At 34.1% G+C, this 15505-nt stretch overlaps 1 long non-coding RNA gene across 5 annotated transcripts in view; it reads right to left on the minus strand.

The window, feature by feature from the left end:
- The window catches only part of LOC121407173, an 87996-nt gene that overhangs the window by 49374 nt on the left and 23117 nt on the right, over positions 1–15505 (minus strand). For 4 of the 5 annotated variants that reach the window (XR_005968875.1, XR_005968876.1, XR_005968878.1 and 1 more), the window contains exon 3: positions 10733–10810. This is a non-coding gene — a long non-coding RNA (uncharacterized LOC121407173). Of the gene's footprint in view, positions 1–10725; positions 10811–15505 lie in introns of all 5 variants that reach the window. The other variant, XR_005968877.1, reaches the window with a different exon arrangement.

The raw sequence follows: 15505 nt of genomic DNA on the forward strand, positions 1-15505 counted from the left end.
CTGATTGCATTTTTACGTTGTGTTTTTGAGAAGAGATGTCCATCTCGTAAATAAGGGGGTAGGTTGCTAACCGATGATGTAAAAAAAATTGAATCGTTCAAAAGTGAATTCTTGTTGCACAGCAATTGAGGGGGGAAGGAATTTCTTAATGAAATATATCCAACCATATGTTTGAAGCCTCCTAAAAAAATTCTACCATGTTAACAAACCTACAGTATTTCTGAGAATTAGTTTTTATCTAACCAACCATAAAAAAATATGAAAACTTAAAATATACAGAAAGAGAGAAAGGGACAATTCATTGCTGAATTCTTGCTGCAACAAAAAGTTTCTCATGTCAAAATTGCATCATGGACACAATAAGCTTTTAATCCAGGGTAGAATAACAACAGAATGGTCCATAAAAATAGGTTTCAGCCGCAAGGACCTTGGTGCATTTCTTCTAATGGAATTTAATGCACAATCTTGCTTTACTAGGATGTAATTTACTTGGAAGACACACTGAAGAGAGAGTAGAATTGCAGCCCAGGCTTCATTAATATGTGTTTTTGTAAGGTAACTCCTTTACTCTCCTTTTTACAGCTTGTGCCAACAAAATACTGCAAGGATGGTGAGTGATGCTGTGTTGACAACTGGAAGAAAAAAATTGTAGTGGAACACATTTCTAAGAAAATATTCACACATACTTACAAGTTGATTAATTCTGAAACATCTTCTTTATATTTTTCCTTCATATTTGTTTTATTATTAATCATGGATCAGTGTATGGATTACTCTAAGTAGTGAAGTACCTTAGTGATGTCACAAAATGGATAAAGGCATAATTAGCAAACCCAAGTTTGGTATATACCCATTTGCACAATAGCTCACAGTAAATATTATAATGGTTGAGCAAAATATTCAAATCAATTTTGTTTGTACAGCCATCCAACATCTCAATAGGGCCTAAATACAGACTTGGGAACCAATAGGCCTATAACTTGCTAACATAACTGCAACACATCATCACACATTCTTTTATAAAAGCATGCTAGAAAGTTTTATACAATCCAAAATCTCTTATTTTTGTACATCTCCAACAAATAATGATGCCTCTAATAAGAAAATTAGAATACCTCAAGTCTGCTAAGAGGACAACACTCTAAACTCTATTCAGGTCCTTACAACATAAAACTTAGCGATTGATTAGGATGATCTCTACAATTGATTGCATGGACTTCTGTGGATGATCTATCATAAAAATTCAGCCCACAATCTATCACTGATCTCTATGTTACAGGGCCAAGATGTTACAAATATATAACCAGCCAAGCTCAGGATTAAGCTTTAAATCTTGTAGATTTAAATTTAAATAATTTGCAATCAAATCATTAAATCTATATCTACCTCCACAGTTTGGCTGGTCACTGTTCAATAGATCAGGATTATGTTGAATGGATATTATTTTAGAGTGTAGTCAATAGAAGTGTGTATATTTCTTACTTCTTTTAACAATGATTCTTGAAATTTTGTTCATATCTTTTTTTTTCTTTTTTTTTTGGGGGGGGTTAATGCACTGATCTTCTACACCCTCAAGAACAAATTGTAAAATTTAACCAGCGAGGTAATTTCTAACCAATCTATCAAAGGTAAAGTCCATCCCATAAAAATGTTGATAGGAATAGAGAAAAATCAAATTAGCATATGCTGAAAATTTCATCAAAATCAGATGTAAAATATGAAAGTTATGACATTTAAAGTTCCATTTATTTTTCACAAAAAAGTGATATGCACAACTCAGTGACATGCAAATGAGCCAGTCGATGATGTCCCTCACTCACTATTTCTTTTTTTTTTTTAATGTTTGAATTATACAATATTTCAAGATTTGACAATAAGGGCCAACTTGACTTAAACATATATAGTATCAAACAAGACAATGAGAAAATTAGAATAGGTCATATTTCACATAATAAAATACAAAAGAAATAGTAAGTGGATGACGTCATCAGTCTCTTCATTTGCATACCAACCAGGATGTACATATAACTGTTTTGTGTAATTAAGTGAAACTTTAAAATGTTATAATTTTTGGTGTTGTGCTTGTTGGATTTTTCTTTTTTAATGCAAATTAACTTTTTGTTGGGTGGATTGTCCTTTAAAAACTATTTTGTGGTACAATGTGTACAAAATATTAGGGACAACTAAAAAGGAATTCTTGTATAGGACAATCAATTGACAGATTTTGGGTTAACCCTCCCCCCCCCCCCCAAAAAAAAAAAAAAGTGTGAAGAGTTACTCCAAAATATATTTTTTAAATAAAAGTAGTTTCACTATTCACATTTCCTGCCTTATTTAAAACCTTTATCCAGGGCAGCACAACAGGGGGGAGGCAAAGGGGTATTGATCATCTCATCCCTTTGTGACTTTGAAGAACAAAAAAAAAACAGAGGAGGGAAAATGGAGGAAATACCATTTAGAACAATTTGACAAATGGGGATGTGACCCTATATTATTCCACTAAGAAAAAATATTAGCTCTTTAATTGTCTCCCCTCCCCCTCCAACAATATTTTGCCACCATCTCTACCTTTATCATATGCTACATCCCTGATTTATACCTAGTACTCACTCATACACAGTATTTTGATTAAAGAGCATTGATAAAAAGGAAACATTAAAAAATTGAAATACAAGCAGAGTACACCTAATACAGTTAAAAACGAGGCTACCTTTGAGGAAGGATCAAAGACCTACATGTAAATAAAAAGCCGCTTTTTGCAATAGTTGGGGGGGGAATGTTTCTGCTCTCATTCAAGTTTTTGTTGATCTTCTCCAAGAATTGTCTAATGAATTTCATCAATGACATTTTGGCATCATTCATGATGACTTAGTCCAATTAATCAACATTCATTCACAAGCTCGTTAGCGGCCACTTAAAGTGATTATCCAAAACTCATTTGATTACCCGGACCAGAGCCAAGAAGAGGGCCAGTATTACCCTTTGGTTTTATATAAGCATAACTTTCAAGTTCAGCGCAGACCTCATTAGGCTAATGGATCATGGGTAATTGGGGGGCACTGCTCAGCCGCCATTTCCGATTGGCTACCGTCCTGATCAGCGATTGAAATGACAGGAAATAAAAAGACAAGACTTTAGAATAATAAAGCAAAAAGGTCAGGCATTTAGCTGCAATTGAAGACAATGTACTTCCCACTTTAAGCCAAAACATCAAGGAGGAAACTGGCAAAGAAAGATATGAGAATAGTTGACGAGCTGAAAACAAAGATAAAGGCCGGTCCAACTTTTCCGTTCATGCTCATTCATGAGCAAGACAAATGTATATACAGACAGACCGCTATCAAGTGACTTCCAAGGTATTTTTATGTACATTTCAAAGAAAAGTTCTTTTTTAATGCAGGATATGAATGTAACTGATCATCAAGAGACGGCCAAGGTTAAAATTGAGACAAATTTGCACATGTATGTCATATTTTTTCCACTAAACTTGCCAAAAGAGAGTAGAATACTTTTTTTACTATTTTGTGTCTGACTGAAAACCATACAATCACTCGGACACAGCCCAAGCAGGGCTACCTCCACCGGACAAGTCTACTGATGCGACGCAGACGCTTTCTCAGGTCCCCGGAGCGCAGGGCACAGTCAGCATAGTTAAAGCGAAAATCCTACTTGTAGCTGAATCATAAGCTTTCTGATGACTAAAATGTCAATGTGAAATCACTTTTGCTTGTTTGTAATGAGTCTGCATGCTGAAAATACACTTGATGGCCATGATTTGATTGAAAGATTTGGGTTGCTTGATTTTAGGTCAAGCAGGGTTAGTTCAAAACCTCCCAACCGGTAAGTGAAATTATAAGCGTTCGCAGCCGCCATGCAGCACCACACCGCCGAGTGAGCTTGAGTCCTATTACATTATTTTCACAAAATCACAAAATTCCAATCAAAATGTAAGCTTTTCTCAACACAGATTGTGAGCAAATGCATTTGGGCTCCCTTTTTCTAATTTGAGTCTTCCTTCCTTTCCTTATCCTTTTTTCTTTTTCTTCCTTTCAATCTCCTTCCTATTCTCCTTTCTCTTATCCTTCTCATTATCCTATGTTTGGCTCTTCCTCCTCATCCTTGTCAATCTCTTCCTTTTTTTCCTTCTCCTTCATCTTCCTCTAATCTCTTCCCCATATTTCTTCTTCATCTTCTTCCCTTCCATCCCTTTACCATCACCATCCTCACTTTATTCCTAAGAGAAACTAGAATATAATATTCAAAATAAATAGAATCTCTGCACAACCAATACAGATTTGTCTTGCTCTGCAAACACTGAAAATGGGAAATTATTTATTAACAATATGAAATCGATTCCTATGCATTACTTACACCTAGTAGAACATGAAAAAATCCTTTCATCAGGTGACTCAGCTGGCCTTCAAACCACCATCCTCCCAAGTAATCACTTTTGGTCTAGAGAATCTTATTAAAATCAGAATACTAACCACAAGATTCCAAAGGTCACTAAAAGGCCACAGCTTCTGTCAGTAATAATATATGCAGCACTGACTGAGACACAAGGATTAAAGTTTTATGTAAATATTGCATATCATTACTAACACATTGAGATATACAGAGGAAATATCAAAAGATTAAGATGGCAAATGAACTCACATTCCCATCAGTGTGTATTAATCCTATATAAGTCCAGATAATTGAATAAATTTTGTTAAGATACTACAAAGATGAAATTAAATTACCAGGCAAAAAACCCATCTTTACCAATAATGTATCAAATCTGTAATTTTCTAAATTAGGGTGAGGGTGACCTTGTCAAATGATCATCCCTTGTTAAGAAAATATGGATTTTTTATTCAAAAAAGAAAAAAAAATTGCGTAGAGTGTCCGTCTCACAACCTGGAGGTCGGGAATTCAAACCCCAGCGGCGGCGTCAGACCAAAAGATGATAAACATCGGAGTTACTGCTACCCTGTTTGCCATTAAATAATACAAGGGATCTAGCGCTACAGCGATCTGGCACCATACAGTGGTTGCTGGGCCCAAGATTAAATTGGGCATAACAAACTTTGGAGCAATTCTGTTTCTGATATCTGTTTCAAACATTAAAAAAAAATGAAACAATAAAAAACTAACACACTGCCTTGACCTAATCCACATACATACATGTCCCACAAAAAATGATAATCGCACTCTAGATGGGTGCAATTAAAACATTTTATTATGTTTACACCTGTAAACTACAATCCATTTTCTACGAACGGATGAAACTTTATGTAATATGGTCCAATAAATCACAGATGGGAGCATTTTGCCATTTGACATCAGGACATCTCTCCATCCACAATTTGCAATTAGAAGTATATGTAGTCAGGTTCAGCTAACAAGATTTTCTATCTATCCCAGTAGTGCAAATTGTATCTATTCATGTTAAAACCACAGGCGTAAATCTGTAGGGATTTTCTTTTGATCAGCTCTTGGGATGACCTATTCATTTATCCCCTTCTGATGAATAGAAATCTTTACATATTATATCAGTAAGATAATTGATTGGAAAATATATTTCATCTTATTATGATGTGTCAAATCTAAGAAATTCATGACATAAAGTATATTCACATCTAACGATGATAGCAACGGCTGAAATATTGACTGTTTATATCTGCTGAAGGTGATTTTATAATTATAGATTCTGGAGTTGAAGGTAACACAATATGTGCATTTCATAAATTCTAAAATATGAATTCTATATGAATATCATACCCAAAGTTACCAAGGCCATGGGCGTGGATGACCAATAGAATGCTCCCGATACCCCTCTTACTGAACTTACCTTGGAAATTTTGCTGCCCCTTTTTAATTTTCCTGATTTGTGCTACAAGTGACAAATGTGCCCAATAGAAAAGCGACTTTATCCTGTAAAAAAATTTGAATTTCAGACCTGTGATATATATTTGACAGTAATAAACATGCACTGTTTGCTAAATGAGATGGTGATATGTTTCATGGAGCTTTAATAACAAATAGTTTGGGGGCACTGGAGCATCTATCAAAGTTATAACGTACACTTATTGCTACATCACCAAAGAAGATCAAAATAAATTGTATGTGTAATTCACAATACAGACCATTAATGCCCACTATCATGACGATGGTAAAAATAATTTTATTGCATTTTGACCTTTGTGACTTTGTACACAAACACACATGCAGATTTCTATTAAAGTTTGTTGTTCCAATGCCCTCCCACATGATAAAACTCACCAAAATATGTTGAATTAGAGCTAGGCTGATGTTCTCCTCTGCAAGCTTGATTCTTTATGATCTCTTCTGCATTTGTTTTTACAGATTACCCTTTTGTATTCACTTTAAACCATTACCAATCAAATGGTTGAAAAAATCAGTATTGTTAAAATTGCAATCATAGAATCCACTTCTTTTTCAAGCAAAACAGACTTAGAATTAAACCCATTCTTGTGGGATATCTCTCTCAAGCAGAACATTAAAACAATCAAGCAAATAATTAAAAAAAATCCCTAAATGGCTTAAATGACAATGGGTGAAGAATTCTGGCTTGAAATTGGACTGAGAAAAAAAAATGGTCAGTGGGGTGAATAATTGAAGTATATAATTACTGACCTATTTTGATCTTTTTAGCTCTTCTCCCATCTATTTCCTATTTTACTCCCAATTTCCTCATTACTATCAATCTTTTCCCTCTCTCTTTCCTTCCTTTCCCCCAAAGTCCATCTCTCTTGGAGTAATTAGAGCTTCCACGGCGATGATTCAGTGTTCCAATTGCCACCCATTCAACTTGGTCAGTAGACCGTAAAAAGAGGATCGGAGGAGGAGGAGGGAGCAATCTGCATGCAACGGGCTCGCCTGGCCGCGTTGTCCCGCATGTTCCGGTAAATGATGATGTTCGTGAGGTGACTACCCACCCAACGAGGGTATCGCCGTTACAGGCATTGTGAGCACGTAGAATGAAATGACATAATTATTTGGACGTGACAGTGATTCGTTTAAGATACTGGAAAAAGGGGAATTATTTTGTATGCTATGCATGCACAGATACTGGCACAGATATGAGTGCTCATATTTGCTGAATTCTGCCAAGCAAAGCAAAAGGAATACACAATTGCAAAGTCATGTAACTAATGTGACAGGCTGCCAGAGACAAACTTTATTTCCGATACACAAGGAGAAAGCTATTTCAAATAACAACTCTATGTTTCTAATAATCATTTCTTACCATACTTATTTATCATGGACTCAAAATTATTGACTAAGTATGTATTTGATGTTCATAACAAATTCTATATATTGGTTTCACTGATATGGAGTGTGCACCTAAAAGATATATGTCACCTTTGAAGAATTCAATCCAGAAGTATATTGTCACAACCCAATGTGAATAGTAACATGTACATTTATTGCATCATTATTATCATTATCACTCCACATTCATGAATCTGTTTAAAATGAAAGAACACTTCAATCTATTTTAAGCAGTGCAACCTATTCTTTTTTTTTACATTCTAATTTTCAAAGACAAGTTTACAAGTAAAATAAGGGTAGCTATTGAAAAAAAAATAGGTGCATACACAGCAAAAAGTGACATAAAATGTTATTATTAAAATCATGATTCTAAATTTTTCTCAAAAATTCTTGTGATTTTGATAGCAATCAAAATCAAAGTTCTTCTTGTGTTTTTTTTTAGAATAATTATATATTACTAAATGGCTCTGAATGGGAAACCAGAAATATTCCAATAGAAATTCCATGAATCAGTGATTCATAAAATATTTCTGGTATCCGATGAAATAAGGCCATCTAATATAATTATCATCATCTATCCCCCCCCAAAAAAAGACAAATTTAATTGAGCAACTCACGTCACTTACTACAATCAGTTAAAATGGTCTCACTTCACATGGTCATTGTAGAAATGTGATTTAAAATGTAGTTCATTATGACATTATTAAGAATCATCATACTCTGCTGCCTATCGCATTGCATTTATTATTGTACATGTATATTTTGCGCATTCGCGCATGTGCTCTAGACAATTGAATACTAGTCAGCAGTGCAAACCCTTCACTCGAGTTAAGGGTCTGAATGTGCAGCCTACTCATGCCTTGTGTACTGAAGGCCCTCTCGCTCAGCAAGTTTTGTATGTGCTAGTCTTTGTGTGGAGACACACTTGCTGATCAAAGTTTCAATCAGGGTCTGTGCCTGCAGACTTATGGTCTCATTGAACAGCAAGTTTTGTACAGGAGCCTATGGGATATTCATCAAATTTCGGTCCTTCTAGGAATACACTCTCGTATTGTGGCAATTGATGCAAACCAAAATACATGTTTTTAATGCATTTCTATAACACTCTATAAAAATCATAATTATTTGCTGAGCACTGTAAGAATCCTACTGCAATTGGAAAAAAAAATTTTTGTCTAACCCATGATGCACATCGTCTATTAAAGCATAAACATTTGATGCCTTTGTGCATGCACAAAATCCACTGATATCACTATCTAGTGATGTAGGTCCCAAATGTTTCTTCCTTGCAATTCAAATTGTGCATTTTCACTGTGTGTGAATGGTAAAAAAAATAAACATATCTAAATTTGTATTGCATTTCAAAATTTCAATAATTTCATCCGTGCATGAATAAAACCCTACTAACATTCATTTACAGATGATTTATGATAAAATATCTGAAGATATTTTCCCCTCTGTTTTCTTAAATTATTTTACTCAAAGAAGACATACATGTACATGAGGCATACAGACACTAAGCTGGAGAGGAGCTGGGCTTAACACTTTAGGACATGTTGCAAGAAATATTTGGGATAAATTTGCAACTTTTATTTTGCAAATCTACAGTAGATAGAACTACAGCAAAAAAAATGTACTTCAAGACAAGCATTCAAGTGCGATTTGGTAATTGATTGCCATACTCAGGACTGATTTTGGAAATTGACTTTCAACAATCACTTGGTTTGAAAGTTTCTTGCACCATCCCATTATATAATAATAATGTGACTGATAAAGTGCCAAATCCACCCTGTAGAGAGCTCAGGGCGCATTAAAGAGCTAAGAGTTAAATAAAACAAGTTTTTAGAAGATTTTTTGAAGTTTCGACAGAAGCACACTTTTTTATGTCTTCAGGAAGGCTATTTCACAAAGTTGGGCATGCAAATGCAAATGATCTTTCCCCCTAAGATTTTGAAACTTTTGGAATAACATTCCAAGGAAGCCAGAAGTGGAGAAGCGCAAAGCCATTCGAAACTAATTACCCGTATCCCTAACCTTCTATTCACTGTCATCATATAGCATTATCTACTATTCTATTCATATTTATATGAATTCAATCCTATATGTAAAAGGTAGCTGGTATCTGGTAGCAAACCTACACTGTAAACTTTTCATGGAGCAGAAAGTAATAGGTTTTGAAACCAGTAACCAAAATATTTTCAAAACTCTTCAGGGTTCCTTCATTATAATCTAAAGTCAAGTTCAGTCAAAATGTAAATTACCCTCATATTAAAAAATACTTTTGTTTTATCAAATTAAATTCAACCATGGCATGCTTAAATAGCAAAAGAAATGAAAATAATGACATTGAAGTGAAAGGATATATAGATGACTGGATAAATGAATGGCCTCGAGACAAGCAAAAGGCAATTACAACAAGTAAACGCTTTTATCCTAATGGCTAAAAATTAACCTCCGTATCACATTAGCCAGATTACAGGTAATAAGTGATGGGTCCACAAGAGAGAAAGGGGAGAGTTAGGAAGAAAAGCAGAGGAAAAACACCGCAATGCTTTTAAAAGCTGATGACACTAATTCAGGGCAAAATGATAAATCATAGGTTTTAATTGCCCCTTGATCAATCGTGGGGTTCTGCGAATTGGCAAAGTGCCATTCGGTTTAATCACGTTTCGGTGACATGTATTTGTTTACAAAGCACTCCATGCATTGTCTCTGAGACGCATCCAGCCCAACCATGTAAAGCATCGCACAACGTGGGCGGAAATAAAGAATATCAACATGTGTCGAGCATTTCGCAACATGTTTGCAACATCCACTGCCAGAGCCAAAGGGAAATCCTTGTATGTACTAATTCAATATCGTTGCAGTGGCGACATCTGAGGTGTTAATGGCCGAAATGACCTTCGAAACCTTAGGCCTACTATTAATGGTTGTTGATGTGGAACAAGGTGTGCATGTATTTCATGCTCTCATTAGTTACATCTTACTTCGTTTTTTTTTTAAAGAAACATTTGCACATCATTATAAAACAAAAATAGAAAACACCGATTGGTATTTTCATATCTCTAGCTACATGAGCATGACAAGGCCACTTTTACAATTGGTGGAGTCATTCAGTATGATCATATTATATATTATACATGACATACACACACACACCCACCCAAGCTCTCTTAATGAGCTGAAAGGTATTACAGGGAATATAAGAAAAATTGAAATGTGTTTATATTCAATGCAGAACATTATTTTGTTTGAATTAAATGTTAGATCAAGGTCTCTAAAATTGGAAACATGCACAACATGAATAATTCAAACGCAGTAAAAATTCTTTACTTAACAATAGGCCTTATTTTGCCTATGCTTCATTACTTTTGATTAAATCTTCTATTCCAAACAATCCAAGAGTCTGTTTTTTATAAGAGAAATTATAAGAATGTATTTTTTAACCTTGTACCTGCACTTTGCAACAGAAGATAAAGCTCCATAGAGACGCAATCCCATCTGAAAACAAGGCAGATTACTGAACAAACATCTGCAAAGAGAGTATTAGAGAAAAGAAATAAGAGATAAAAAAAGGATACCAACCAAAAACTGAATAAAGAGAAAATGAAAATGTATGAAGAAATAATTAAATATACTTCCAAAGGATGGTGAAAAGGTAATGACCTGCAAGGGAAACTCTGGTGGTTCTAAAAATAACTCTTAGTTCTGGATATGAGATTGAAATTATGGAAGAAACTGCCACAATGTTGATTGTAATTCAGTAATTCACCCATGAGTGAATGCAAACTGTATGAGATGGGAATCACAAAAGTGATAAGCATTTAATTCAAGTCTGCATACAGAAATCAATACATAAAGGCTACAAGCAAATCATATTACATGTGCACATAATCTCCTGAAGATGTGAACTTACTATATGCCTCTAGAAAGTGTAGAATAGAATGGATTAGAACACTTCAAGAATTGAAAGTACTAGTTCATTAGATTAATCAGGGTTTAAATTGAACATTTTAATAAAAAAAATGCAAAGTTAAGTCAAATTTAAGAATAACTCTTTTTGTGAGTGCAGTATTTTTGGATCTTTAGCCAATGTGTGGAATGGATTTTGACTCGAACTGTATTTCTGCTGTAAAAGCAAATTTCATTCCCATGAAAATGTGTATATCTGGCTGGAAATACTTATCAAACGAGTGACCTTAACTCCTGAAATTAATTCTACTACATATGAAAGAGACAATCAAGTTAATACATGATGTAAAACTTCAAATTATCAATTATAACTTCTCCCGGGCTTATAATCTACATGTACTCTTATAGTCCAATGACTTACTTGAAAGAATGTGTTATAGTTTTAGATCAATTCAACTCTTGAAGAAAAAGACAAAATCTATAAAACTTATATAAATCCCTTTTCAATCCCAAACACCACCACACCTGTGAACTACTTTAAGAATGACTGGTGATCCTTTCTTGTGGTAAATGGTATACACCAAAATGTTCATTACCAATTGTTTAGCATGTAAATAAGGTTATCCGTTGTTCTTTAAGTTGCTTTTAACTTATGAATACCAGTATGAAACACCCACAAGAAGATTATTTGTCATTGAAAACAACAAAAGAGGTTAATGACTATCAATCCAAAAATAACCCACAATATATTTTCATAAAGGATTTTATAACATGAAAAGAAATTGAAGTATAGTTCTCCATTTTTAAGAATACATGATAAATCTTGAAAAAATCTTGAATTCTCAAGATAGTGTGTATCATGAAAATCCACTTCATATTATTATTATCTCTACGAAATCATCTATGTTTTTCTGTAAGAATTTTTAAAAGCTATAATGGTGAATGATGTAAAGTTTGGTTGCTTTAGATTTCTGATAGCTCAGAATAAGTTTTTGATATTTTTTAATGTAAACATCATTTAGGCTATTCTGGAAGGTAACTCTACAACTGAAAAAAAAAAGGCTTTTGTGCATTCAGTCTTCATAAGGCTCTTAAGTGTACTGTACAAATTGAGTCACAAGAGGGCAGCATTCATCTCCAATCTGTGTTGTGTCTTTTCCAAAGGAAGTTATATTGCATACACTTTGCAGGTACTATACCAATTCCCATCATCTCATTTATAAAATTTCATCTCATCTTGCTGTAAGCATTTAGCACAAATCTATTCATATTGCTTGATTATTTGTAGCAAATACGATACACACTTGGTTAAACATTTTCAATTACTGGATATTGTTTAATAAAAAAATATCTAACTACTGGTACCTAAAGAGACACAATCTCTAAAAACTATTGGAGAAATGAGTCCTATGTTGCCAAAAATAAACTGTATTTTGCCCCAAAAAGGCTAGAATTATTGTCCCTGCTCAAGACTTAAAGAAAATATCAACAAACACTGATCAATTGAAAATAATATATTGAATTGAAAAAAATTGATAAATGAATCAAACAAATATAACCATAAAAATAATGAGTAAACACCCTACACAAAACGACACTCTCGCCTTGTGGTGCAATTCAGAACCAAAGTTGCAATAAATAGAAACCAACCCAAGCCCCCCCCCCCCAAGAAAAAAAGATGAAAAATAAAAAAAATGAGAATATTCCATATTAAAGAATGGCTGAGCATACATACTACATGTAACCCATCCACCTTTGACCCTACTGAAAAAGTACAAGCAGATTTTAAACAGATAATACTATTTTTTTATTTGAAAACCACAGTATTAATGATTGATCCACGACATCAAACCAGAATTAAAGGGAGGGAGATTGAGCACCCATTTTTATTTTTTTATTTTTCAGTTATTATCTTTAACAGCTCATAAAGTACACCAAATACCTTCAATAGTTGGGGGACTCCCAACCCCCCCCCCCCCATTTAATAAAAAATGTGTTAAAAAAATTAACATCTATTTTACAATGTATTCATTTAGCATTTACTTCTGTATCAAGAACAATATAGTAATTTATATATCAATGCATTGTATTTTCTTTCAAACTGAAAACTTTTCAATTAGAATTTGAAAACTCAAATAAAATGGTGATTTTCAAGATTTTTATGAGAATACAATTCCACAGACACAGAAGTGTTAGGTTAAAATTCATCCTTTGCCAAATCCACACAGCTCTATACCCCTTTGACTGCCTTCAGTTCAAAACATGCTGAGGGAATTAAATACAATTAATTGAAGTTGATCCTGATTTTGCTGACAACTAATGACGAGTGAAAGTGAGGTCAGGGGAGCTTTATTATGAAGAATGGAATTGAGATACCCCCTGAGGTGATAATTAAACTACAGTTGGTTGTAGAATTAGGAAGAATGAAGTAAAAATAGGTCCTTTCAGACTGACTCAAAAACTGAGAATACCAGGTATACATGAACACCACTTTCACATCAAAAAACGCTTTGGAATGAACACTCAGCAAAGCGTCATATTTGAAAAGGGATCAAATATTCTGCAATCTACGTGTACAGTGTTCTGAAAAAGGAATATTCAAAATATGCCTCTTTATCTTTTTGGTGTGTAAAGAAAAAGGAAACAAAGCAGAATGAAATGTAAAAGCGTGGGTGGGTATCTTTAACTGACCTCTCATCTTTATCGTTTGTAGACGAGTTTAAGAATTAAACTATACATACAAATAGAAAAAATTAACTTCTCAGTATTAACAAATCACAATAAGTTAAATAACAATCATAAATAGGGCTGGTATCGATAACGTCTTTATCAATAGTCTTTCCGATAATCGCTTGTTTTTGCCACTTAGTGATATTGATAACATTTCACGTGTTGTCGATAATACCTGCTATTATATTGGGACACAGTGATTTCCCACGATTTCACTGAATTCACGGAAATAAATTTTTGAAAGTGGCTTTTCAAACAGAAAATCACAGAAAACATATTTTTCCTAAAACTGCACAGAACAGCAACAGAAATTACTCTAAAATCTCAACAAAATATGAATACTTACTACTAGCTACAAAAAACGATCTCACCCCCATTTCGCTATAATCATGACAATCCAAACATTGTGACTGCACTCCATTTTGATCGAATAGAAAACATCACAAGCTCAATTTCAGCAAAGTACCAACTAACATACGTAAGCTTAGAAGGCAGCACATGGCCGTGTGTTGCTGCCCTCAACGCTATACATGTAAAAATGTACAGCACGATATCAAAATGGCAAATAGGCGAAAGACATTGAATGCTAAGAATGATGTCCAAAAAGCCCCCAAATTATTGATAAAACTTCATCCAAACTAAAATAATGCTAATAACGTGAAAGGTGAGGATGTATTTACATGTATGCTAAATATGTTTGTTAAAAGATGTTATGTAATCATTTACATCTAATGAACAGGGATTTTAAAGCATTCTTGGTACAGTGGCAGATACAAATTTTGACCAACGCGAGTATGTGACATCGCTATAATGGATAAACAATGAGTATTGATTATGTGCTTTTGTCGATAATTATCGATATATCGATAAGATATTTTTAATGCGATATCGACAGACAATTTTCTTAACGATAAGAGCCCTAATTTTATCCTGAATAGTTGATTTGTTTTATTACATATATCAATCAAAACAAAGTGTATTACTAATTATGATCAAGCCTCTTGTTTACGTCATACGTTTGTGTTGTTTGTACTACCATACAGCATGTTTATAAAGCTAGAGATAGCCAAATGCATGGTGGGTAATGACATATTTCTGCACTGTCTCACGCCTTAATATTACGCTTTCGCTCAAAACGGACTTCATTGGTTCTGTGTGAACAGAAACCAGAAGCGTTTTGAAAGTGAAGCATAATGAAATATAAAGGCATGGATATTCCGTTTTGGCAGTGTGAAAACAGTTGGAATTTACTCTGATATACCTTGATTACAATATAACAGGTATTTTTATCTGGTTGTTTGACTTGCAACACCTATTTAAAGTTTTTTTACGAGATAAAATTAAGAGAACTTTCCCATCCCAGGGAGTATGTTGGAAACGTCTGCCACAGGGTGCTGCTTTGGTTGCTTATTTGCTGAGCTGACAATATCTTTGACCCCACGCCTTTTCCTCTACGCAGATCATGCATGCAAATTTGGAACTTTGACAATTTGACCAGAAAGCATCTGATGCTGGTGAGTACGTCTGCAAAACATAATCGTAACATATTTTGAGACCTGAATAAATTCTCTAAATTTTCAGGAAT

Source organism: Lytechinus variegatus, chromosome 2, assembly GCF_018143015.1.
Source record: "Lytechinus variegatus isolate NC3 chromosome 2, Lvar_3.0, whole genome shotgun sequence".
Classification (NCBI taxonomy): Eukaryota; Metazoa; Echinodermata; class Echinoidea; order Temnopleuroida; family Toxopneustidae; genus Lytechinus; species Lytechinus variegatus.